Raw genomic sequence first — 15,341 nt, 5'->3', positions numbered from 1 at the left:
GGTAATGGAGTCAGCGGATGTATTTACCTCTCCAAGGTTGTACGACATCGGAGTCCGGCGATAAAATTATGCCGCCGATCGTTAATTTCCTACAAAATTTACCAATTATCAAAGCTTTAACTCTCGAACAAGCTATAGGGTCATACATAACTATACGCTTTTAAAGTGACTTAACTACTTAAAACCGAGCCTTAAACTCAATACCAATTTCAGCCCTTAACCCAACCCAACATCTATACTATAGGACCAGAAAGCTCGAAGCAATATTTCTTTTTGTCGCCAGAGGAACTGTCGGAGCACCACTATATTCTTTACGTCCATTATCTCCAGATAAAAAAAAAAATCCCAAATAACATTATAGTAACAGTTATATAGTTAGACGTCCCTATTCTAAGAATCCAAGTAAACGAAGATATCATCAGAATACCAGTATATACCAGTAGTCATATCCTAAGATTATTAGCAGATGTGGGTGAATGATGAGTGCACAATAAACTTTCAATACTTGATACGACATGTCTCAAGTCTCAAAACATTTGCTTGCTTTCAATCCACCGATTTCAATATCAGTTCGTCCCCCTTTAATATCGTTTCCTCGCTGCATAACAAAGCGTTATTTGTCACACATTTATGGCAAATATAAGTACCCCCCCCCCCCGTTGTCAAAAATTAGAAACACAAATTGACAAGTATTATTTTATGACATTGACTAGGCTTTTTTTTTTAGAAACAGTACTTGTTTGATGCAGTTTCTATCTTCCAAGAAATAGCGAGATCCTTGAGTTAGTTTTCACGTCAATGCCTTCAAAAATTATGTCTCTCAAGCCGATCCGATGGTAATTACTAACTAAGTAAACCAAACGGTGACAACAAAAAAAACGACATCTCTTTCTTTCTTCAAAGGCGGGGAATATGATTTTTCTAATAGGTTTGATATAGAGTCCTTAAAAAAAAAAAAGTATACATTTAAAATATACCTACAGAAAAGATATATTTCTATTTTGAAAATTCAATAAAGGAGCTAAGTATGTGCAACTTCATTAGTAGTCATTTTGTATTCACGATTATGAACCCATTTAGCCTCATCCTTGAAGTTTTTGAAGTTCACGATGGATACACAAACATAAATGGCTGACCTATAGATAAAGTTCGGAAGGTTGCAGGCTTGCAGCCCTCGATCGAGACCGACAATTTCGCTGGCCGGCCTTCATTAATTGTGAGGGTTTAGTTATCAGTGCAAATGGGGAGGGGTGGTCAGTTCGTGCCCATTTAGCCCACATTTGTTTGTATCGAAAATGTCTTTGAAGTGAAACGACAGCAACAACAACAACAACAACAATCAAAGTTTTACAAATATAAAGATTGCAGATAGAAAAGTTTGATGCGGTTGACGAGGGGGGGGGGGGGGTGCTGGGGGCCTGGGGAGGGGCCCTAGGCCCCTGTATTGCTGCTGAAGTGTTATCTTCAGAAGATGATGCTCGATAGCTGTGTGCAAGCAAGACGCGGGCGCCTTCAATAATAAAGCGTGATCCAAGCCCCCTTGCTGAAGATAGACATCCCCAATAATTGAGACGGACTAGTCAACAACAACCACCCTGGATATTTCGTTTGTATTTGCATAACAATCATGCTTTGTTTTCTCCAGGTATAATAGTCTGATTCCAAGCAACATTACCTGATGCCGGAGTCAGTAATGGCGTATATTAGGCAAAATAGACCCTATACAGATTTAATTAAAAAAAGCAAAATAGTGAAAACAAAATCTAAAATATGCAGCAGACCTAGATATCAAATCAGATTATTTATACTAAATGTTTTATTCGCTATTTTCCTTCAAGAAAAATAATTTATTTCGCTTCATAGCCAGGCTATCATAACGAGTCGGTCATTTTGGTTATCGTCAAACACACAGCACAGCTGACTTCTTTCGACAACTGACGGAAGCCGAAATCCCCTTGTAAGGCACCATTTCATTATATTTCTGCATAACAAGTATGTATAAATCACTTTTGCTTAAGAAGCACCATGCATTTTTCAGAATGATTTGTTTGTGAGATCAGTGTATGTGATTTAAAGAAGAGTAATAAGTCGGACTCGGAGCTGAGCTGAGTGTGAGTGCATGGTTGTCTGTTTGTGACTGATGATAACCCCAATCATCTCTGAATCTGATCATGTGAATTGTTACCCCTGTAGTCTAGTACACAGGTACATGTACAGTGTGTGTGAGTCCCGGACATTTGAAATTACAGCGGCTTGTTTGCACATTAATTTGAAAAAAAATGTTGGTCAAGTAGGCTAGAGCCATAGAGGTATATTATTTACTAGCATGGATATTTTTCATGATAAACAGTTTTTAAATTTGTCTGAGACTGAGCTGAGGGAGCTACTCAGATTAAATTTAGTCTAGGGTAGCACGCCCAGTATTCGGTCCACTCCAAGTATTCGGTCAGATAGCCGTTTCAACAGCTGTAACAATTTAAAAAATAATTAATGAGCCGTGAAACTTGCGCAAATCACGCAGCTGAACAACTTTTCTTAACTCTCAAAATTAAATCAGATATAGGGCCCCGGAAAGATCTCCAACTTAGCTCGAAATTGGTCAGTGTCGCACAACTTTCTGCACTTCCTCGTTCTCTTAGCACATGCGCTAAGATGCATAGCCATATGTAGAAGTCTATTGCGAAACAACTACGTGTGCTGTCGCAATGAATTTAGTATGTGTGTGAAGAGAATCACTTCCGTGTTTGCTTCATCACAGCGAATTTGCAAATGATGCACTTGCCGATGTGCGAGAGGTATTTATACGATACCCTTGCCATGCGGTATCGCTCGTCCAGTATTCGGTCAATGCATTGACAATCAGTGCTTTATCGCGCGATTGTGTGAAAATAGTGCGCAAATACGCTTAGCTCCTTGGCAACGGAGATACCACGCACAAATCGCGTGACCGAATTCTAATCGGTGCGACCGAATTCTGGGCAGAAAAATGCTCCGTCTTCTTTCGGAAATATTTTTCTTATCATCATTCTTTATTTTAAGTGACTATAAAATCCTGTTAGAGGAATAATTTTCCTTTCTTTTGATGGGTAGATTGTAAAATAAAAGAGGTAAGAATTTAAAATATTAGTGATTTCCCCTTAACTGACCGAATACTGGGCACTCTACCCTACCGTACATTTTCGTGTGTGGAAGATTTCATGAAAGAAGGAAAGGGCTTTGCCTGTGTGGAGACTGGAGAGCTTTAAAAAAACCTTTTTTTGTTCATTCTACAGATTCTGGCCAGATATACTTCCAGAATATTTTAGATACGACTAAAATGACTAAAAAAGGTACTAATATTAATTATGATCAAACATACGTTCATGATGCAGAAACTAGTACAAGGTCTATATTGAAGATGTTCGGTCTAAATTTAGGCGTTTTTCAGGACAATGCAATCTTATTTTCTAACAGTGTGTATGTACGGCGTATGAGAAGGTCCCGGGTAGCTAGCCGTTAGGCTGCCAGCGCCAAAGTATGGGCACACTTGCACATAGAACTTTCACATTGAGTGCTGTACAGTGAGTTAACGCGCTCCCATTGGCTAATCCACTTGAGCGGTTTCGAATTTAAGTGAGAGAGGGCTCACTTTAGCAGAGAGCGCAATGACAATGCCAATACGTAATTTTACAGAACACACTGACATGTCATGCTTTATACATGTGACGCACTTCACACATAACTGACGCTCACTCTGCATACATGTAGGTTCACACATAAAATAGAAAAATCAACGAACATTTCAGTACAACTTGCAAAGTTGTACCTTAAATATATGAATTCCAAAGAAAAAAATAAGTAAGGCTTAAACTTAAGTAAAATATTTAACTATTTAAGGATGGTGAAAAAAATCGTTCAAAATAGAAGGTTTGACTGGAATATCATGATTTTGGTATCGAATCAAACAGAAAATTGTAAACTTTCTCCTCACACTAATATATTATAACGTTAAGCGAATGGCAGCCAGCAATAGCCAATCAGAAAGGGCCCTTGTAGGGCCAAAAAGTGCTAATGTTTGAAAATGAGGCTGAAAACGGTCGAAAGTAAAGGGAATGCGCTGGATGGGAGCTAAAGTTCTATGTGACTTGTGAACTAGCACCGCCTTACTTATAACCTTTGACCTTTGACCGGTTATTCAAGAAGGTATATTTTAGCATCTTTCAAAGCATTTTTAGGATGTTCTGGAACTCTGGAAGTTTTTACTAATGTGACCAGAATCTGTAGAATTACCCTTAAATTAAAAAAAAAAAAAAAATCACACATTTACGCATACATTTTTAGGGCACCGTATGGACATGGGCACTCAAAACTTAAATTTGAAGTGATCTGTCCAGATCAATGTTTTTCAACTGGGGTGTCGCAAGAGAATTTGAGTAATTTAACCAAATTTGTTATTATTTTGGAAGAAAGTCGATTTTTGTGAAATCCAAATATTAGAAACGGCAAGAGTATTAAATTTCATTACTTTAGGAAATAACATTTTAAAGTGTCTTTCTTCCTCCCTTATAATACAGGCCAGTGGTTGTCGTAATTATGAAAATGCAAAATGAAAATCATATTTAAAATGGGAGAGTTGAAAATTGTCTGACTTTGGATTAACTTGCCTCATCATGTAATCCTATAAGTATGGCTTGGACTTGTTGTTGATCGCAGCAATCCTCCTGAAAATAGGCCTGGGACGAATGCCATTTTAACTTTTTGAATATTTGTGCAAACAAGTATTAAAAAGTTTGAATATTATGAATACCGAGTTTCAATGTAAGTTGTGCCATTAGCTGGGAATATACCCGGCCCCTTATTCAGTGTTATTTAGGGTACCGTATTTGCCGACGTAAAGGTCGCAGTATTTTTGGAAGAGAAAATATCAAAAAGTCGGGAAGCGGCCTTTGCGGCGAAAGAGTAAAAAAAAGAAGAAAATTCGCAAGTCAAAACCATGAAAAAACAGTACAAATTTGTATTTATGGGACTACAATAACTATACCACTATGGTACAGGACATTTCCACACATCTTACCAACAATTTTATCTTGCATTGTTGATATGAAGACGAAAATAAACTTCCTAAAACAACATCTGCCGATAGATCTTAATCTAAGTTCGTGCCAAAGCATTGCAAAAGTAAAAGTAAGGACCGTTACAGAAGTCGCCATTTTGTATCTATTTCATGCAATTTCGCATTACACCGTACATTGTGGTAGGGGTATATATCGGACACCAAATTTGCCTGTCCGCTTGTTTTTTTCCCCTTTTTTTCTTCTTCTTTCTTCCCCTCTTTGAAGTGTCAAAGTTGGGGGTGCGGCCTTATCGCGGGCAAATATGGTATGCATAATAATAATAATAGCTAGCATGTTCCCTCCCTTTGAAAGCACCCCTACAGGTACCTCAACTTTGTTGCATAAAAAGTACTCTTTACCAGAGATTTTGGGAACATTGCGGTCCCTCCGACCCTGGAGTGGGGGAAGGGGGGGGGGGGGGGTCGGGGGAATATACTAATGCAATGTCCGGTGTGGCCAATGGTACGGCCGTGATATTCCACTTGATGTTGTACATTTCAGATGTACATGGCCAAAAAATATTAAGGAAAGGATATCAACAACAAAAAGTTCCCTAGGATGAATTTCTTAAAGATCGTCACCACAGTGAAAATGCAGTGATTCGTTGTAAGATATACTAAGTACATGTGTAAGATATATGAAGTACATGTGAAAGATTTACTTTTTCTGACAGATTGGAAAAAGAATGGAGACATATTCAGTAGACATACAGATATCTTACAGAAAAGATTATTATTTACTCTAAGTAGCATATTTAATGTGTTAAAAAATCATGCAAACATTTGATGTATCAGCATTATCAACTTCTGGTGATAAAATTTCTTATTTTCTCCCATATACTTGTACATGTAGCAAATGTGGAATTCTTTACTTGAGGGGTGTACACTGTACATGTACATTTGAACTTTGGTCTTGCAACTACTGTACAAATGTACATGTATTAGTATTAACAGCTTGGCATGGCCTGAAAATGGCTGAAATATTAAGAGTGTATTCTTAAACTTCTTTTTCCATTTTTGAGAAAATAATTTAGATACACCCTTGGATATGATATGATTTATGAATCATTACATGATCCATTGTACCTTCCCAGAGCTATACATGGACATCTATAGTTGCGCTTTTACCATGATACAGTCACAAGGTCGTTAGGTTTGTAGTAACGTCTTTAAAAAAGTTTTTTTTATAGACATGTACAAACATGTAAAGTACACATTTTATTTTAGGAGCACTGTGGTATTGTACCTTGGAATGTTGGGGTAATAATGATTGCAGAGCCAGAGAGAAAGCACTGATATGGATAACCTGTCCCTGGGTAAAAAATAATAATAATAATACATAACATTTATTAGGCGCTTATTATGGGTGTTTCTAAGCGCACCATTGTCTGACTTAAAATTAACAACCAAAACTTATAAGAAACATACAAAATATTAATCTTTTCTTTATTTAATAAATCATGCGTATATAATAATACAAATACAAATAAAAATGAGATCAAACATAACATCAAACAAGGAATAAAATGGTGTGCACCTCCTATGACCTGCTATGAAATAATACCATATTATTGCTATAATTATTACCAGGAAAAAAAGAATAGAAAAATGCTGTAGGGAATTGCATTTAGTCGAGAGACCAAATATTTTCAAGTACTGTCTCTTATTTTATACTATAATGAACTCAACATTTTTAGTATCAGCTGAATTTAATAATCAAGGGAAACTACAATCTACATGTACTAATCGGGACAAACAGGCCCTACAACTGTAAAATGTTTCAGACACTGCATTACAGCACAGTCTGTGTGGATACTGCAGCACTAGAAGAGCCATCACGGCTCTTGCTCTATTGCTTCTCAAGTAGGGAAAAAAGGTCAATTGGTTGTTGAATAAATAAACTGCCCTCTCTTGAGCCAGGAGAGCCAATTTGTGAGGACTCGTTAGTATCTGAACCCTGCAGTATCTGATCTATTCCACAGATATTGTGCAGGTACGTGTGTATGAATCATAATCATATGCTGTACCTGTATTTGTGCAAAAAAAGCATGCACAAAAGCGTGACCTTTCAATGGTCGTGACAATAGAATACAATGTACACGACTTAAGGATAGTAGTACTGGGTATTTGTTTAGTTTTATGTGGAAAGAAGGCATACAAGATAATTTGTAGACGCACTGTTGTGAGAGGGTCAAAATATGTATGTCATGCATTGTTTCATGTTTTTTTCATGTTTCCGATTACTTATAGGACCCTGCCGTATAGAACTTACCATCGATGGTAACTTTGCCATTAAAGGTAAAGACCAGTTATGGTCATGCGATTGCATTGTGAAAGAAAAGTTGTGGAATCGATCAGAAAAGGTTGATCATCTAGCATCTACATGTAGCATCTGCAAGGTTCTGGAATCATCAAAATGATAAGAAATTTGGCCCATTCTTCGTAAAGTTACAAGCACTATACACAGAAAGATGTATATGGGACTACCCTATATCTCTCACAGACCATGAGAGAAACAAATTTACCAAATATATGAATTAGTAGGCGGTTTCCCGGCAAATTTGTTATCATCATGTATTAGTCAAAACACATTCTTTCACATGACTGGTAATGAGAGCTTCCATTTCACTTTTTGAAATTAGGGCGTTTCCAATACTGGTCTTTACCTTTAATGGTAAATTTCATTGAAACCTTGAATTGATTGCCTGTAGAGTGATGTTGCCATGGTAGTTGATAAACAAAGGTAAATTTTACGCAACAGGGCCCAGGTCAATAGTGAATTGTTACGTGGATCTAAAACTATTTGTTTTGACGAAATATTCAGCATATTTCAAAAGCTTACCGTTGTTGCAATTGTGATTCAGTTATTTCGTGACTTGAAACATAAAAACAATTTACAGATGAATCACTATTTTTTATTGGTACACAGAAGATTTTATCTTTGCGCAGCATCATAATTTTTTTCTCAAAGTAAGAACAAATATTTTTTTTCCCCCTTCCACAGGGTTCTTTATTTTCAAAACAAATTCCATCATATACAGTATATCCATATATCATATACAAATAATTAAAGAAATAATTTCCATACATAATGGCTTACCACAGATAATAATCATCACGGCTGAAAACTTTGTGGTAGATAAAAACAAACATTTTTGACAAAATTAGTACTTTAAATATATAATTTTAAAAAACAAATATTTTAATGTGCAAGCAAGTACACTGTATATTGAAGACAGCTTAATACGGTGAAGTTGGAATGAACTTGACTTAGGTAGAATCACTAGAATGTCCTAACTTCCCAAGGTTTGGTTGGTGGCGGAAGTGATTGGGGAAGTGATGTCCACACTCAGCTAGAAAGGTGAACGGAAGACTAGCTGCTAAAGCAGGAAACACAAATATTTGAAAAGCTTTGAATTGTGGAAGGGTGTTGCATTTGAGTAGCAAGGAGTTGAAAGTTCTGCTTTTAAAGTCCATGTATTCACATTGGTTGTAGAAACCATTATCACCCAATGTAACCTTTCACAAAACGACAGTGGTAAAACATTCCATAAATGAATTGGAAAGGGGGTAAAAAACAAACAAACAAACAAACAAACATGGACATGTAGCTTGTGCAGGCAACAGTGGTCCTTACCGACCAGAATTTTTTTGCAATATACAAATTATTATTGTTAAAGGTAATACAAAGTTTTGGTATGGGGTCGTGAATTTGGTTCAAATGAACATATTGGAAGCATATGCGATCCTACAATATTCACTGATCGTTGTCGCGGTCGAAATCGACTCTTAAGCTATGAAATTGTAAATAATAAAAACTTTATGTTGTATAGCTCCCTCTCAAGGTCAAATATTCATTAAGCTGTAAAACAATGTTTCTTGACTAAAATCGACCGATTAGCTATTCCCGTTCGGAAATTATATACCACAACTACATATTCTGAGATTTTCATGGTCGCAGCTACCATTGTACGGCCGTAGGAGCTATTTGAAATTTTTCAAAATTTACCGGGAGCACCAGTAAATCTTTATATTCAATTTTTCTCGAAAGCAGAAGTGTTTTAGAGGCTAAAATTTCTAGTCCTTTTAATTCATCCCCAGAGGCATCCAAATATATCAACATTGTAAAGAATCACTATCCACCCATTTTTCAAAATTTCCCAAAACTTTGTAATACCTTTAAGGACATCTATTTTCATGGCAAGAACCTATTGTGTATAATAAAAAAATTAGTGCTGTGATTTCATTTTGTCATAAAATTAAACTTTCATGAAACTGATTTGCATGCAAATTTAAATAATAACACATTATTGGAAAGTGTGTCGTTAATAATATTCTGCTTTTACATGTATATAGCGCTTAATACATCTACGATCAGTACGATGTCTCTAAGGGCTTTACAGATACTATTACTGTGTGCACAATCTTCACTCCCTGGGGAGTATTCCAACCAGGCATTACTTGACGCTCAAAAACTGTTTCACCAACAATGGCGGTCGCATCCTACTGGGTACCCATTTAAAACCTGGGCGGAGAGTAGCAAGCGCAGGTTAATATCTTGCCAAAGGATATTTGTGCCGTGTCGAGATTCGAACCCTCGACCTTCGCATCTCCAGTCAAGCGCCTTAAACCACTCGGCCACGACACTCCTTCTTCACCCCTTGTATCTAAATTTAGTATCTTGCATACTGAGAGGGCTCTAAATTTGCAAGGTACCTTGTAACAGTCACAGGGTCACGGCAACAACCAAATGAGAGAAAAAATGTAGGAAAATAAAGATAGACAAAAAAGAAGCTGAACTGCTAGGGATCTGGGCTATTCCTCTTCAAATTCAGGTTCAATGAACTCGATGTGAATAGTAAAAAACTAACAAATCCAATGTTTTTTTTCTTCCCTATACCACTTTTCTTTCTTCCCAGAGACATAAAACTCAACAAGCCGCGCTCATCCATCACAACTGGTTGGCAAAGGTTAGAAAGGCAAGAAAGCAGAGTGCCTGCAGGTATGTCTATTTGTTGGTGAGATTTATGGTGACGGTGAACTGGTGAAGCCTCTCTCTCTCTAGGCCTGTCCTCATCAGCTCGAGATTGCCAAATATCCCGTTATTTGAACTATCCCGATCACAAATTATCCAGTTATTTTGCGTCTTCATCAGCCCAAAGCTGCAATTAGCGGGATATTTGGTCGAGATAATCATCCCAAGATATCTTGGGCTAGTTCGCAAAATATCCCGCTATTTGTCTAGTGCGTTTTCACCAGCCCGAAGACTCGCACTATACGTGAATGCTGAGCAAAATATCTCGAGCTTGAGTTTCAAGTTTTGAGGTCAAGTCTCGAGCAGATGAAGAGGTGATTTGTAACTTCCGGATTATTTCCCAAATCAGAAATAGCGGGCTTTTTGGTAATTTCGAGCTGATGAAAACAGGCCTTCTGTTTCTCGTCTCTTTTTCTAGCCTCTTGCAGTGCATCTCTCTGTATCTCCTTCATGTGTGTACTGTGTACAGTCTTGTCTCTCTTTTTGTTTCTATCTCTTTAATCTTCTCTTTTTCTTTCCTTTTACAAAAGTACCTCAGAAACCCTTTTTATGGATTTCTTATGTCAGGTTTATATCTCTACCGCTCTTTTATTTCTTTTTCTAGATCCCTGCATCTCTAATCCTCTAGACTGAATCTCTTTTCCTGGGCTTCTTTGTCTCTCTCTCTCTCTCTCTCAAATCTCCCTCGTGTTCATCTCTTTAGGCATGTCTTTCTCTATATCTCACAGTTTGATGTCTGCACAACTGATGTGATTCTTTATCAGTTTTTAAAGGCATCGTTCAACAATGTTAAAATAAATTTGAGATGCATGGCCCTGCGTGTTATCAGTGTATGTAGTATGGTGTAATTTTGAAGCCCTAACAAAATTGCACTTCAATGTTATCATGAAGTGCCTCAAAAAAGTAAAAATCTTTGAGTGAGTGGTTTTACGATACTCATTTTCCCAAATAGACTGGAGTGTTATAAAAACTGTTAGGAATTCAAAAAACAATTTTTTTATTTCCAATCATAAATATCTTGATAATCAGACAGGCGATTGGCTTGTAAAAGTCATGGGATTCCTGACTGACCTAAAGGTTTATGATTATGATTGCAGCATGAGCTAATCCAGATTTTATTTCAGAATCTGAGGCAATGTTACAGAGTCGCTTTAAGCAGATGACATACTTAGTCATGGACATACATACATATACCTGCATGTCTCTGTCTTCCATTGACTTCCAGGTTCCGTGTATTCCTGTAATAGATCTTGGTGCTATTTTATTTATTTATTTATTTGCGCCTACATGTATGGCTGCTCCCAGGGAGGTGATGATTTATGTGAGAGAGAGAGGTGTGTCTGGTGAGGAGGAGAGAGAGGGAGAGAGAGAGAGAGAAGGCCTGTCTTCATCATCTCGAGATTGCTAAATAGCCCGCTATTTCTGCTTTGGGAAATAATCCAGAAGTTACAAATTGCGTCTTCATCAGCTCAAGATTTGACCTTGAAACTTGAGCTTGAGAAATTAGCTCGAGATATTTTGCTCAGCGTTTGAGCATAGTGCAAGTCTTTGGGCTGGTCAAGACGCAACGGACAAATAGCTGAATATTTTGCCAAATAGCGGGATATATTGCAAACTAGCCCAAGATATCTTGGGATGATTGTCTCGACCAAATATCCCGCTAATTGCAACTTCAGGCTGATGAAGACGCAAATTAACTGGATAATTTGAGATCGGGATAGTTCAAATAGCGGGATATTTGGCAATCTCGAGCTGATGAAGACAGGCCTAGTGAGAGAGAAAGAGGAGGTTGCGCAGAGGTGTGTCAAGTTATAGGCCAACAAACTTCTCCCGCATGGGCCAAACTCATAAACATGTACCTGTATGCTGATGTATCAAGTTGCTCAAGATGCCCTAATAATGCACTTTTTGTATATTTCATCAAAATTTACTGACTCTCGTATTAGTGATGGTAAATGGCATGGCTTTAGATGATAATTTTTTATAATTTCCATGACTTAAAACAATAAGTTTAATGAAAATTTAGTGCCCTATTGTAAATCCCATAGAAATTTATGTTTGGATTATGTAACACGTCTTTGTAATGTTCGTACATTTCAATAGTTGATGGATGAGGCTATTGAAAATGCCTTTGGTTGATATTTTGACAGGCTTTTGTTATCATGACATGTACACTTTTCTAATGACCTAATGCACATGTACCTATAGCAATTAGCATGGAAATGATCTTTCTATCATGGCTATTACAGTATTAGGTTATTGGCCATCGTCCTGTGACACTACAGTTTAATAATAGTTTTAAACTTTGGAATCGTCAGGAGTTCTACATGACTTTGTATATTTTGAAATATGAAGACAATAGTAGCTGGAAGTATAATTTTCTTGATTAAGTTTACATGAGAAATTTAATGTTGTTTTGTTTTTGTTCTCAAAGTGCATGTGCAAAATGCATGAAAACAGAACGCCACCTTTACCTTTATAAAGGTCGCGTACCTTTCTAAACGTCATGTTCTGTTTTCATGCATTTGAAGTGAAATCATATGGTTTTCTTAGTTAACCTAATGTACATGTACTATAACAGTTTATAATTCCCCTTTGTTGTACGTAACCTCCCTTATGGCTTAATTAAGAAAAAAAGAAAAGAAAGAGTAATCAAACTTTACCTTCAAGTTATTTTTATGTACCTCTTTTAATACCTGATAATGTGTAAGATGCACAATATTTGAATCAAGTTTGAGGGTTTTTTTTTTCATTTTTGATTTCTGTGTTAACATTTCCAACGCTTGTGGTTCAGCAGATCCCTGCATATTATTATTATAAGGCAGCTGACACACTTCCATATGAACTCCTAGTCTAGCTTAAAGGTGAAATGATTTTTTTTCCCCCTTCCTTTTCATTAAAAAGGAATTCATTCGAGACTGCAGTACCCTTCTCTCTCCCCCTCTCTTGTATATTAAAAGGGGGATAATGCATAAAAATAAACTTAACACCACAAACTGCCAACATATTTCAAAGATAGTAATGGAAGAAATAAAGCTAAAAGAACAAAGGTATATATTTGAATTATGAAATAATTTCTTTTTGCATCAGTTTTAGTAGATTTTTTCCATCCATTTATATGTACCTGAGATGAATGAGCAAAAATCAAAATCACAAATATGAAATTATAGATTGTTTTCTTTTTATCTCTTTTTTGTACCAAACATAGTTTTATGCCGTCAAGGTTTAACTACAAATTCAATTCAAAGTTTTATCTGCTGGGAAATTTGGAAAACTTGGGCCAGAACTGCAATATCTTGTCTATACGTGTACCGTACATTTCTACAAGACATATAAATACTTGAAAAAAGTGTGATGCTTTTATTTTAATAACGTGGTAGTACCCAACCAGTGTCTGGAAGAGCAGACTACACCGATGAATGGGATACACATCAATTTGGGTTGCCATGCCAACCACTGATCTCCAGGCAGAGCCCATTGGTAATGTTAGTACACTCATACATAATGATGTTATAGGCAGGTCCTGGCAATGCCAGCCATGGGATGGCATTAAACTCTCTCTCCCTCCCCTGATCTCTATCCATCACAGTTTTTCTCATGACCTTTACCATTTTTAGATGTTGCTGGGAGGCTGAGTGCGGTGGTGCTCACGCATGGGTTTCAACGTGATCTGGGATAAACAGAGTGTTTAAAATACAGAGATTGGTCTTTTGATCACTGTGTTTTATAACTTGATACAATAATCATTGTAAATACGTTTTGAGGGATGGTCTTTTATCTTTGCTTTGATGCGATTTCAGAAAATGGCTTTTTCTTTTTAATCAAACCTCCTTTTTTTTAAGGTTGGTTACTTTGTTTTTCGTGGTCATGTACATGTAAGTTTGTGCTGGAGCATATAGTATGTAAATGCATGCCTACATGAAATAACATAGGGCCTACACATGATAGTGCAAGGCCATAGATGTATCAATTTGGCAATTAGGTCCACAACCATCCTCTGCCGCCAACAAACACTTGTACTTTTCTCTCCCCTCTTGCTGTCCGACCATTTTGGCGCTATGCTCTGAATACCCGCTCGATCCGCTGCTAGCTGTCCACATCCCTCCCCCTCTCTTGTTTACAGCGGCATCTGCATATTACCACAGAATGAAGGCAAATATACATTCACAAGACGTGTGCACACATCTTCTTTTGAGGGCTGCGCTCATTTTTCCTCTGCCCTGCTCTCCTCTCCCTTTTCTCTTCTTGCTCGCTCACTCCCTTTCCACCGCTGAATTGACCATCAGGGTAGACAATGGCACCCAAAAGTACAGCCGATTGAGAAGGGAAGGCAGTCAGTGCGTTGAACTAAGTTGCCGAGGGTAACTGCCCTTTTCTTATTCTTCCTGCTTCATACATGAACACTTCTTGTCATATGTGATTCTCAAATTCATGAATGACTTGGTCCCTCACAAATTAGGTATTAGTCAGGCCTCGGGATAATAGTTACCTAGTGGTTTGTTTCAGTTGGACAATTATGCAATATGTTGTCTTGAGATATACATGTAGGTGTGTGATTAGGTTTATCATGTTGCTTCAATATGGACAATAATACTTAAGAGCTGACTGAGTATGAAAAACAACAACAGCAGTGCAACAGAAAGCTGTTGAAATGAACCTAGGTAAAGCTACAAAATAATCTTTTTTAATTATACTGCATTATTAAAACTGATACAATTTGATTTGATTTGATTTGATTTTCTTCTGCATTAATTATAATGAAACAATTTAGCAGGCCATGAGCCAGTCTGCAAATAGTCCATTTTACTTACATGTACATGTATATAAGATTTGGCCCGGGTAAAGTTACTGAGACCATTAAAGTCTTTCACAAGATTGACAAGAAGGTTGTCCGTCTGACTCTTGCTGTCGGAGTAGCTCCCAGAGCCTCCAAAACAGACCCCAAAGTTGGGTTGACATCACCCCATCTACCCCATGAACCAAAAATTGTCAGTAGGAAGTAGTATGACTAGACATACTAAAAAGACACAAAAAACAAACAAAGCTTACAATCTTTTTTCATTGTGATGGGTTTTCAAATGCTTTCTAATAATTGTGATCAATAGTTCCCTTTAAATCACATTGACCAATGGGAGGAAGAGGTATGTCTATTAAAACATGAACAAAAAGTAAGACAAGGACTTATTCTTTTATCAAAGAAAAAACAACTCCTCT

The 15,341-nt window shown here is 37.1% G+C and overlaps 1 long non-coding RNA gene across 1 annotated transcript; it reads left to right on the top strand.

Annotated features, from left to right (window-relative positions):
• The first annotated feature begins 1,855 nt into the window (after window positions 1-1,855).
• LOC115920059 lies at window positions 1,856-10,150 on the top strand. Its single transcript, XR_004062153.1, has 2 exons — window positions 1,856-1,957; window positions 10,012-10,150. It is a non-coding gene; the product is annotated as an uncharacterized LOC115920059 (long non-coding RNA).
• The last annotated feature ends 5,191 nt before the right edge of the window (window positions 10,151-15,341 follow it).

Source organism: Strongylocentrotus purpuratus, unplaced genomic scaffold (assembly GCF_000002235.5).
Source record: "Strongylocentrotus purpuratus isolate Spur 01 unplaced genomic scaffold, Spur_5.0 spur5_scaffold_7, whole genome shotgun sequence".
NCBI lineage: Eukaryota > Metazoa > Echinodermata > Echinoidea > Camarodonta > Strongylocentrotidae > Strongylocentrotus > Strongylocentrotus purpuratus.
This window is presented reverse-complemented; position numbering and strand designations above follow the sequence as displayed.